The sequence below is a fragment of the Mustela nigripes genome, chromosome 5 (genome assembly GCF_022355385.1).
Source record: "Mustela nigripes isolate SB6536 chromosome 5, MUSNIG.SB6536, whole genome shotgun sequence".
Lineage (NCBI taxonomy): Eukaryota > Metazoa > Chordata > Mammalia > Carnivora > Mustelidae > Mustela > Mustela nigripes.
This window is the reverse complement of record NC_081561.1, coordinates 143393787-143406437: the sequence shown is the minus strand read 5'-3', so window position 1 is coordinate 143406437 and position 12651 is coordinate 143393787. Positions and strand designations below refer to the sequence as shown.

General features: G+C 44.9%; 1 protein-coding gene across 3 annotated transcripts in view; it reads left to right on the top strand.

Moving 5' to 3' along the window:
• The window catches only part of PRKN (parkin RBR E3 ubiquitin protein ligase), a 1295868-nt gene that overhangs the window by 862952 nt on the left and 420265 nt on the right, over positions 1-12651 (top strand). The window lies entirely within an intron of this gene.

Below are 12651 nucleotides of genomic sequence, written 5' to 3'. Positions count from 1 at the left end.
GTTGGCAACCGTGGCCATTGCTGCTATAAACATTGGGGTACAGATGGCCCTTCCTTTCACTACATCTGTATCTTTGGGGTAAATACCCAGGAGTGCAATGGTAGGGTCATAGGGAAGTTCTAATTTTAATTTCTTGAGGAATCTCCACACCATTCTCCAAAGAGGCTGCACCAACTTGCATTCCCACCAACAGTGGAAGAGGGTTCCCCTTTCTCCACATCCTTTCCAACACATGTTGTTTCCTGTCTTGTTAATTTTGGCCATTCTAACTGGTGTAAGGTGATATCTCAATGTAGTTTTAATTTGAATCTCCCTAATGGCTAGTGAAGATGAACATTTTTTCATGTGTCTGATAGCCATTTGTATGTCTTCATTGGAGAAGTGTCGTCTATTTTGTGTGTGTTGAGTTTGAGGAGTTCATTATAGATCCTGGATATCAACCTTTTGTCTGTACTGTCATTTGCAAATATCTTCTCCCATTCTGTGGGCTGACTCTTTGTTTTCTTGACTGTTTCCTTTGCTGTGCAGAAGCTTTTGATCTTGATGAAGTCCCAAAAGTTCATCTTCGCTTTTGTTTCCTTTGCCTTTGGAGACATATCTTGAAAGAAGTTGCTGTGGCTGATATTGAAGAGATTACTGCCTTTCTATGGCATATTTTACTTAAAATACAAATACTATATTGTATTTAATCACTTTCAAATCTTGGAAATTTGAATTATTTTCAATTTTAGAAATTACTTATAAATAATGCTGCAGCGAACACCTTTATAGGCAAGATCATCAAGGACTTTGTCCCGATCTCAATCACTGTTGTAGGAGAGGCTGCTAGAAGTAGAGTTGTTGTGCTCAGAGTTACAAACTCTTTAAAAATTTGATACAGGGTCGCCTGGGCCGTGCAGTCGGTTAAGCGTCCGTGTCTTGGTTTCGTCTCAGGTCGTGATCTCAGGGAGAGATCGAGCCCACATTGGGCTCCATGCTTGGTGTAGAGTCTGCTTGAGATTCTGTCTCCCTCTCCCTCTGCCCCTCCTGCTCACACTCTCTCGCTCTGTCTCTAAAACAAATAAATCTTAAATAACCACAATAACAACAACTTGTGACACAGACCATAATACCCATTTGTCTTTCTAAAGATTTTGCCAGTTAAACCCTCCCACCAGCAGTATGAGTAAGCCCATCTTACCAAAACTGACCACCATTGAACAGAAAAGCTTATAACTTCGATAGGCAAAATAATATCTCACTGTTTAATAAATTTAAATTACTATTAATATCGAGGTTAAGTGGTTTCGAGTATTCACTGGGAAAGCTGTTTATGTCATTGTTCTGCTATGTATAATAGTGTTTTTTACTATTTTCATTGGCCATTTTTGATAAATACTTTAGGTTTTTTATTTGAAAAGTGTTTTCTGCTCACATGCTATGCCCGTGTATGCGCTTGTGGATTGGGTGTCAGTGCTGAATGAAAGAAACTTACCTATCTTTTCTTTGAAATTCATTTTAATGTATGATGTGCCTTAATATCAGAAAGGTGGCATTTAAGTTCATAACATATGCATTTATTAAGCTCTGTCATACTGACGTCCTCAGAGTAGAGTTTAATTTCTGTTATTATAAGCTGAGCATGTATTTTTATAAAACTAAATTTATTTTCTTTATATTTAATTAATATTATTAATGATGCTAATATCATTAATATTTAACCTGGGAGTTTTATCAGGGGTAGCACTATTAGGATACAAGAAATATTTGTAAGAAATTTTAACATAAATCTGTATCAATCCTTTTATGCATTTATTTGCTGTTATTTTTCAAGTGCATTACATTTGTCTTCCTACACTGTCTTTATCCCCTTTATTTTTTGTGGCCTGAGTAGATCATCAAGGACTCTATGAAAAATGAAATCTCCATTTATGATACTGTTTGCTTGGCACCTAGTTTGGACTATAATATTTGAGTGAAATGTACATTTCCAAGAGCATAACCCCAGTAAACTGTGGGTTCTGAAGCACTTATAGAGTTAGATGCTCTGTGTTGACTGTCTCCCTGCCTACCTGGAGGGTAAGACAAGACATGAAACCCATGCACCTGACTCTGGTTGGCTCTGAGTTCCTGCCTGTGGCACTGCAGGAGCTCGCCCGGCACAGCACCCCCATCATTAATGACCTATCTTCTCCAGTGGTTTGCGACTCCGTGGAATGTACAGAAGCGAGCGTGCTCCGTGCCGAGCCCCTGCCCTTGGAGGTCAGCTGCCTTCTCGTTATTTGAGAAGTGCCGTCCCATTGCTGCAGTGTTGGTATCTTCTCTGAAAATTGCTTTCCTGGCTGTCAGTTAACTATCTCTCTTGCTGAATTCAGCTTCAGAGTGAATAGGATACTCAGTCTCCCCACTTTGCTTGACTTTTGTCAGCATGACCCCAGTATTGCATTTTCCCTGACCTAAGCCTCCCAAGGACCTTCCAATAAAAGTAGGATCCTTTGGCTCCCATCTGCACACCCTTTCTCTATGGTAACCCAGACCCGGTCCCTCAGGAGAGTTCAGGAACACCAATGGATAGTTGTCCATTTCCCTCTTTTCACCCTGTTCAGTCCAGTTAGGTTCATCTGCACCTGACACTCCTGTGTGGCAGGACAGAGTCACACTCATGAAAGTGTATGTCTGTGTGATGGTCTAAGCTTGGCCTTCATGGTCACTGTAGCTGGTCCCCATTCACATAGTTCTTTCTCCTGGAGATGCTCAAAGGAGTATTAGCTTATCAGAGCTCCGAGTCCCCAGGTGGTCAGTGTTCTTCTTAGAGCAACAGTGTGAACTGATTTGCTTGATTCCTTGTTTGCTTTTCCTGAAAGCTTGGTGCCTCAGGCTATATCTGGCTATATCTGGAGATCCTGCATGGAGGAAATTAAAGATGCGATTTCTTACCCTGTAGATACAGCATTGTCACTTGTGACCGTGTGTGATTATGTTTAAACTTCTTTTGTTATAATTAAGCCTATATAAACCGAAATCAAAAAGTGCATACATTTTTTATATGCCCTGAAAACTCTTGACAAAGCCAGGACTTTGGACTTTCATTAGCCAATTAATGTATTTTTTAAAAGAAGAGAAAGGAGTATTAGAGTGATAGAGAATTGCAGTATTTTATTTTACAGAAGAAAATATTTAAAAATACAATATCAGAAGTGTTTGCTCTCAATATAATCTAATAAAAGGAAGGCATTTTAACATGTCAAATAGGAAATATATAGTCTCCAAACAAAGGATTTTCTTTTAATTAGAATAAATTGGCTTTATCACTAGTCACTGGTGACTATGATATAGCAGGTCTCAAGCCCTGTTACTGAACATTGGGAAGCACACGTGGCCTTTCTTACTCCATCTGTGGAAGGGGCCACTTAAGTGAGACTTAAGACTGCCACCTCTTAGAGACTCTTAAATTGACCAGTATTGGTGCCCAGAATTTATTGGAAGTCCATGAGTGAACAAAACACATTGATTAATCTTTCTGTTTTTTTCCTTTAGAAGCAGTGGGGAGGGAGGGTGTGAAGAGAGTTGTTTTTTTTTTTTTTTAATGTGATTCCAGATTAATTATCTTCCAATTCACTGGGAACGCATTTCCAAAAAGTGGAATTGATCAAATCCTATGGTCCAGTGTCTTCCCTGGGAAAATGAAAGCGGAAATTACAATATCAAAGAGAACAACTAGATCGATCGATCAATCAATCTATATATGTATATACACAGATGTACATACATACCTCTGCACATGACATGTGTGTGTATTTACATATGAAATAATTAAAGCCCAAAGCAAGACCTTACCTTATTTCTTTAGTTTCCTCTTGCAGGGAGAACTGATCTGTGTGTCCCATTTAGGAGGACTAGGATCAAGGCATACACCAGATTATCTCAAGTCCGTTTTCTCTGTAAAAAACCCTGTTGCCATTCAGGACAACTGAAATGGAGCATGCTTTCAAATGAAGAATACTGATATTTATATATATTGTTAAGTAACAACAATGGGGTTAAGAAAGCAGTCATGTGCAGAGCAGAGTCTGCTTGCTGCCTGCCACCGACTAGATTATGAGAAGGTAGTGAGGTCTGAAAAATCTTTGGTTGAAGAAAGCACTTCATTCTTAATTCTCTTTTCTGTCCATTAAATTTTTCACTGAGGCAAAGTCGACATAGAGTAGAACAGACCTATTGAAAGTGTGCGGTTTGGGGAGTCAGGACACAGGTACAACCAGCGTCACAATCACAATTAAGAACATCTCCATCATCCCCAAAACTTTGCTTGTGTTTCTTCATATTTTCTCCCTCCTGCCCCTCTCTGCCCCTGTTTTGTATCCCCAGTCAACTACTCACCTTCTCTGTTCTACAGTAGGCTGTTTCCATCACTTAGAATCTTTTACCAGTGAAATCATACAGTATAAGCTTGTTTGGCTTCTCTCACTCAGCAGAATTATTCTGAGGTCCATCCACATTGTTGCATGGGTCCTTTATCCATTCCTTTTTATTGCTAAGGAGTCAAGCATTGTGTGGCTAACCCATGGTTTGTTTCTCCAGCCCCAGCTGAAGAATGTCTGGTGGTCTCCGGTCTTGGTTACTACAAATTTTCACATACAAGCTTCTGTAGAAACACCTGCTTTCCTTCAGTCAGTTACATGTTTAGGAGAGGAATGGCGGGTCTCACATTGGGAATGTGTTGAAGAAACCACCAAGCCATCTCGACAGGTGGTTGCACAGTTTTATGTTTGCATGAGCAGCTGGAGGCTTGAGGGGAAGGCCCCGTGCAGCTGTCTGATGACAAGCCCCCTCCTCTCCATTTCGGTCCCCAAAGCTTGTCCCCCCAGGAGGCCCAGATTTGTCTCTCTGACTCCACAAGTCCACTGGGCTTTCCTTGGTTCTCTGGCCCTCATGTGGCCTGGAAGCTCCCTCACAACAGAAAGCTGAGGCAGTCATGGACTTACCTCATTCATTTCCTGCCTCCAGTGAAATGTTCTCCTTCATTGCCTGATGTCCAGTGACTTGAAAATCATTGTTTCAGATATTTTGTCCAGATCATCAGGTTCTCTTAAGCAAGAAGATAAATCCAGTGCGTGTTAGTCTATCTCGGCCAACAGTGGAATTCTGAGAAGGAAGTTTTGAAAGTTAACTAAGTAATTCATTGGATAATAAGAGCTGATAATTTAATCACCAGGAAGTAAAGTCATCTGTTAAATAACCTATCATTGACCCATAAAAGAATGGCAGCGTTTCTTTGTACAGGAGACCCAAGTTGACATTATTAGATAAACATGTACTCCTGCTTTTAATTCAAAGTATAATACCTCAGGTTGTATAAAACTAGGTAGAAAATGTATATTATTATCCCCTTTTATACGTCTGAAAATTGGTGTCCAAAGAGTCAGCGTGACTGTCCCAGAATCACATGGAGTAAGGGCTGTCACTCACAGTTATGCCAGTCCTAGCACTGAAGATGAACTAGGGCTGGAACACAGCTCATGCTCTGCCCACTCAACTCCGTGCCCTGGGAAGCAGTTACACCTAAAGAGATTTTTTTTTTTTCATTTTTGCAAAAGCACCTCATAGACCCCTATGTGATGTCCATCTCAGATAAAAAATGGTGTGTGTTTTTCAGAAACCTGTGAGGTCGTAGCCCACTGGCCTTTGGAGAGGAAAGCCTCCAGCAGCACTGCTGTATGGGTGTGGGCATGGACGTTTGCTCTGTGTCTCTGTGAGAAAGACTGTAGTGGGGGAGGAAAACAACACTGGATGATTCTTTCACAGGAGAACGATGGGAGTAAGACAAGCCTGTGTTGCTCATGGCCCCTGCAGCTGGGAAGCTCTTGCTCCTTAAATGTTGGCTCTCACTTTCTATCAGCAAGTTTCTAAGCATGAGACCAAAGGGTTCTCTTCTAGTTGGGTGTATCTGCTCTCCCACTGTCCGTTTTACCTGTTCGAGACTCTTAATTCAGGCCTAAGTGGGAAACAGAAGCAATGCCAGTAACCGTAGACGGCTTAATGCACAGATGGCTCTGCAGGGGTGCGGGCAGGAATGGGGAGGCCCCCAGGGAAGGCAGTTCCCTCACCAGTGGGGTCTGGAGGGAGCAGAGAAGTAGTTGGCATCGCTGAAGCCCTGTGAGTGGTGGTGGGAGGGAAGAAGATGGCCAGGGGGACCTACAGTTATGGAGGGATGAAGCCACTCTCAGAAAAGATGATCAAAGCTAGCAGGTGGCTGGCAGCCAGGGGGGAGGGGAGCCCCGAGTCCTGAGCATTTGACTTCCTGGCCCCAGAGCACTCCTAGAAGGGCAGACCATAATTACAATGAGGGGGTATGGGTGGGGACCATGGGCCAAAGAGAAGATGTCCACTGTGATCTTCACATGCATTTCCTGCACACGCATGGAATTTAGTGTGTACACAGATTTACTCTGCAGATGATAGCAGGTCATGTAGGTACTTTTCCCCTTCAGTAATAGAGGCAGAAGAGAAGGAGAAGGAGACTCAACAGCCATGAGCACCACCTTCCCTTGTGATCAGCCACCTGACCCTTCCTTGGCGCTGGGCTTCTTTGGCCTCTGGAGTTTCTGAGTCGTCTCTGGTTCCTCTTCGTCCCATGAGGATTGTTGAAATGGAAAGGGGCATGCCCAGTATGGTATTTGTAACCACAGGAATACTGTCCATCCAGGCAGTACTTCGAACTTTCCAAGTTATGTGAATACAGTCTTGATAGCCACCTTGATAGTGGAGTAAGTGAAATCTAATTTTTTTCATCTGTCTTCTGTTTATGACACCTTTTGAAGTCCTGCCTCCAAAATAGGTTAACACAGCTTGAAAATTGGACAATATTTTTTATTGTTTATTAATTATCTTTATCTATCTTAATAGACTTTTTAAAAGTGCATTTTAGTCTTCCAGCTTGGAAACAATTTCAAATTTCCAGGGGAGATGCAAAAATAACATTAAGGAAAACTTTCTACTCTCCAACAAGGTTCATGTATTGTTAACATTTCACATTTCTTCTGGCCCTTTTTTTCTCTCTGAACACACACACGCTCACACTTGTTTATTCATCGTGATTTTCTGAAGTATTTGAGAAGAAGTTGTGAACATCACGGCCCTTTGCTGACAGGCGGCGTTCATCGTTTGTTTTCTCTTGCATGAAGACACACTGTCACTCACGTCAGTGAACTTAACCTCAATACGGTTCTTCCGTGTACATTACCAGCTGTTCCTTAGCTTTGTCAGTTGACCCAGGGATGTCCTCTACAAACTAAAAATTATATTTTAAAATTCAAAATCTAAACCTCTTAGGAGAGTATTTTGTATTAATTTAAATAATTAAGACATAGGATCTCTAAGGAAAATATTAATCATCTACATTTTCCTGTCGCTTATCCTACCCATCTTGCTATCTGATGGTGAAAGTTAGTTCTGCCCTCTTCTTTGTCTTAGAAATGAATATATCTATGGTCTCAGAAAATCCAAGATCATAAAACATGAGAAATCAGCCAGATAGTTTAAACGGTATCACATTCAGCACAACCAGCCAAACCACTCATAATCTGTGTGTCTGTGTCTGTACAGCTTTGGGTTGGATTGTATTCCCAGAATTGTGTTCACTACAGTCCTAACCCCCAGTACTTGTGAGTGTGACCTTAATTGGGAATAGAGTCTTTGATGATGTACTTGAGATGTGAGTAAGGTGGTCCTACCGGTCAGGCGGGCCCTTAATCCAGCGTGACTGGGGCCCTTAGAAGAAGAGGAGACAGAGGCAGACACGCGCAGAGGGAAGTGGCAAAGTGGAGGGATTTCTGGTAACACCAAAAGCCAGGAGGAGGCAAGGAAGCACGCTCGGGGGTTGTGTGGCCCTGTTGGTCCCTGGATTTTGGATTTTCACCTCCAGAGCCGCAAGACAACAAATTTATTTGGTTTAAACTACCCTGTGTGTGGCGGTTTGTTATGGCAGCCCCAGCATGTAGGGCGTGTGTGTGTGCGTGTGTGTGTACATGCGTGGGAGCTAGCGCCCACTCCCAGCATGCCTCCCCAGTGGTTATGGTGCACCTGTCGCCCCCAGCACCCTTTCCTGAGATCTCTGCAAAGAGTTTGGTAACTTAAGGATTCACAGTCACATGGAACAAACCTCGTTCTCATATTCTCACTGGGCCATGAGATTCACTGAACGGAATCCTCGTGAAATTGTACTGAGAAAAACACGAGGTAATTTTTAGTACCCTTTAGTTCTGCTGAAGATTAGATTATTTTTAGTGTTTAAATAACACTTATCACGCAAGTCAAACTACCGAAGAAGACCACCTTGGCCATCTGTAACCGCCACCCTCATTACGTGCAGACGAGGCTTACGGTGGAAACTGGGTGAGATCTTGTACAGATCGTGTTCCAAAGACTTTTATTTTTTAACGGTTTGTGAAAATGTCTAAATATTCTCCATTGATCCTGTGTGAGTCTCTCTGTAGTTCAGTATCAAGTACCTTTCAAGCTTGATTATGATCTCTTGAAGAAAGGGTCTGCGCCTCCTCGTTTTCTGTGACATTCCCCTTGGCCTCCCACCGTCCCCTCCAGTGCCCAGTGGAAGATCTTACCCTGCACCCTCTGTCCTCCAGAAGAAGGACGAGCGTGGAGAGCATCCCAGGTCAGGGGTATCCTCGCTGTCCAGCAGATGGCCACAGGTGGCACGGGCTCTCTGCTGTTGTAGGAAGAGAATGGTCTAGGAAAGTTTTCGTGTCCACATAGGTTTGGGGGAAGAGCATTGGCATAGGTCCTTTTGGGTCAAAAGATGGCATGCCGGGTCTCTTCTGTGTCGGAGAAGCCAAGACGTTGAGAGCAAGACGTTGAGAGCTGGGACAAGTGTGGATCAGGGCTCACCAGCTCAGTGGCTGGGGCTGCCCAGGGCTCTGCTGCTGCACATGGGGCAGGCGTGTCACCAGGGCACGTGGGCGCTGGTGTCCACAGCCTGGGTGACCAGGCCACTCTATCTCCCTAGTCCTTGCTTTGGAGGCAAAAAAAAAAAAAAAAAGGAAATCTCCAATACTCATTATCGAATTGATCTTTTGATCGCTCTTGATGGTGCCAGTTCAACCTGGAAAGGATTGCAGCTTGAGACCGCAGCTGCTCCGGGGGTAGAAGTTCTCTACCCTTAGGACAAGCGAACCTCTCTCCCAGTCGAACGAGAGAGGTCAAGCTGCCAGGGAGGAGAAGCAGCACAGACCGAAGGGGCCTTGCTCTTTCCGTGGTGCAGCGTGTGCGCTCGGGGGCAGATATAAGAGAGATCTGAAGACCCCGTCTTCGGGTGACAGCTGTTGCTTCTCAAATAAGGAAGCTTTAGAATAGCACATCCAGGGATATTCTAGTCTGTGTTCTGGAAAATGGCAGGAGCCTTGCCTCACTGTAGAGGGAACGGGCTGCAGAAGAGAAGCGTGAGAACAGACCCACAGGAGAGGCTCAGGGTGACGGGCCGCCATCGGGGCCCAGGGCAAGCGAGCCCTAGAGCGGACTCACTAGAGCAACAAGACACGCAGAGGAGGGATCCAGCCATCGGAACGTGAGCGCACAGGCGGGAAGCACAGGCGGGAATCTCTGGGTGTGTGTCAAGTCCACAGGGGGAGGCCATGGGAAGACAATGCCAGGAGGCCATGCAGAAGAGCACTGCTGGGTCTGATCAAGGTGCAAGGTCTGTGAGGGTAGATACTGCAAAAGGCATGCCCTCTATCATGCAATACTGAAATAAACAGAGGGCGGATGTTAAGACAAGATTGCCCCGAGGGAGGCGATTCATCTTCTCGGCGAAGATGATCTTCACACACCAGCTGTGTAGTGAGACACATTGCTTCTTCGGTAACCCAGGCAGAACATTCATGACTGTACATCGCGGCTTTCCACTGTGAAATTTCCCCAATTTATATTCTTTTGTAGTGGGCGGTAAGTGGAAATGTGGTTAAGTGGGCAGTAGGATGACCCAGATTCTTACGATCTGTGAGCGGAAGCCGGTGGTCGAACTGAGGCCAGACCACGTGTCACCTTTGACAGGTTATTAGCCTCAATTAATAGCCCACCTTTCTTACCTGCAAAAGTAAGAATTCATGAAGGCCTGTTTACACATGTGGAAAATACTAGGCTTTATTTTTTATTTTTTTAACCTTTTTTTAAAATTAATTTATTTATTTTCAGCATAACAGTATTCATTATTTTTCACCACACCCAGTGCTCCATGCAATCCGTGCCCTCTATAATACCCACCACCTGGTACCCTGACCTCCCACCCCACCCCCGCCCCTTCAAACCCCTCAGATTGTTTTTCAGAGTCCATAGTCTCTCATGATTCACCTCCCCTTCCAATTTCCCCCAACTCCCTTCTCCTCTCCATCTCCCCATGTCCTCCATGCTATTTGTTATGCTCCACAAATAAGTGAAACCATATGATAATTGACTCTCTCTGCTTGACTTATTTCACTCAGCATCATCTCTTCCAGTCCCGTCCATGTTGCTACAAAGGTTGGGTATTCGTCCTTTCTGATGGGGGCATAATACTCCATAGTGTATATGGACCACATCTTCCTTATCCATTCGTCCGTTGAAGGGCATCTTGGTTCTTTCCACAGTTTGGCGACCATGGCCATTGCTGCTATAAACACTGGGGTACAGATGGCCCTTCCTTTCATGACATCTGTATCTTTGGAGTAAATACCCAGGAGTGCAATTGCAGGGTCATAGGGAAGTTCTGTTTTTAATTTCTTGAGGAATCTCCACACTGTTCTCCAAAGAGGTTGCACCAATTTGCATTTCCACCAACAGTGGAAGAGGGTTCCCCTTTTTCCACATCCTCTCCAACACATGTTGTTTCCTGTTTTGTTAATTTTGGCCATTCTAACTGGTGTAAGGTGGTATCTCAATGTGGTTTTGATTTAAATCTCCCTGATGGCTAGTGATGATGAACATTTTTTCATGTGTCTGATAGCCATTTGTATGTCTTCATTGGAGAAGTGTCTGTTCATATCTTCTGCCCATTGTTTGATATGTACTGGGCTTTAAATGTTGAGTAATGGATCGTGCCCTTTTGCTACAGGAAAGCAAAGAAACAGCAATCGTTTGGGGAAATAGAATCTAGAAATTTCCACCAAAGTGTTAGAAGATGCTTGAGACTTGATGCAGTGGTTTTGTTGTGGTTGCAGAGCTCCAGAAGCCGGTGCGGTACTGGGTTGGGCTGCAGACCCAGCAGAGCATTCTCACAGGACCTGGAGCTAAGGGCTGTTGAAATAGACATACAGGTTGTTTTCTGTAAATCATCAGCCTCCTTCCCAAGTCTCTGCAACCCAACAGGGTTTGTTCAGCCCTTCCAGATACCTGCCTTCTCTTCCTCCTTGTGAGTCTAACCTCACCAATGTGGAGAAGGAAGGGGACAGAGACCCGTGGCAGAGAAGCAGATTACAGTTGTCCTTGCAATCTGGGGCAGAAGGCCACCAGCCTGTCAAAGGGGCATGTCCCCTGAGCCACCCCAGAGTTTCCGTGTAGAAACCTGACAACACATGGCAGCACACGCACGGCACGGTCACTGGACCGTCACCAGACCGTCCCAGGTCAGGATTGCTGGCTCCTTTGCCCAGGTGCACCGTCTCCTCTCTGGTCTCCCTACAAGCCCTCAGGTGGCTCCAGCTGCTGGGAGACGGGCAGGTACTCAGAGCCCCCATTATTCTTCCTGAGCCTCTGCATTGCTCAAGAAGTAACTACTTTGTTGAAATTGAACTCCCTAGTTAAAGTGTACACACACGCACACGCGCGCGCACACACACACACACACACACACACACACACACCACTGTCATTCTAGCTCCTGTTGGCTGTTTCCGGGGAGCAGCGGTGGGTCCCAGGGGAGCTGTGTCACTTCTGAAGCATGGCAGGAATCTTCCAGCAGGCCTACCCCGGACTCTGTGTGTGCATCACACCCACTCCCCTCTTGGCTCAGCTTTCTTTCCTTCCTCTTAGTGGAATGGACTGGGACAAAGCCCTCCTATTTAGGGCGGGTAACTGGCAATCTAACTTGAACCTTTGCTGCATTTAGGAACCACATTTAGAGGGAGCACCTGCTCTGAGCCCGGCACTGAGATACAGCAGTGAGCGGACAAGATCTCTGACCTGAGAGATTTACATTCTGGTGATAAGAGGCAGACAATAAACAGAATGTATAATAAATGATGGAAATGTACGGAAGGGCACGGGTCGGCTAGAGCTAATGGACAACCATGGAATCTCAATGACACATGACAATAAGTAGTATTTCTCCCTCACCCCTGCAAGCTTCACCTACATTTGGCTGGTTGTGGTCAGGCTTAGCTCAGCTCTGCCTTGGGCAGTGGATGTTTCTAGTCGGCTGTGTGTGTCACCATCCTCGAGCCAGAAGGTACCCCAGGGAGGGCCTTCTCCTTGGGAAAGGCAGGAATGCAAGAGGGCAAGCCTGAGCCCACAGTGCTTCTCAAGTGCTTCAGCGCATCATAGCCGCTCGCATCCCCTTGGCCAAACAAAGCCACGTGGCTCAGCCCACTGTCAGTGGTTGCGGGAGTGTTCTCTGCTTCTAGTGGGAGGAGGGGCAGACTCACCTGGGGAAGGGTGTGGGATCGGGGAAGGAGGAAGCATTGGAAA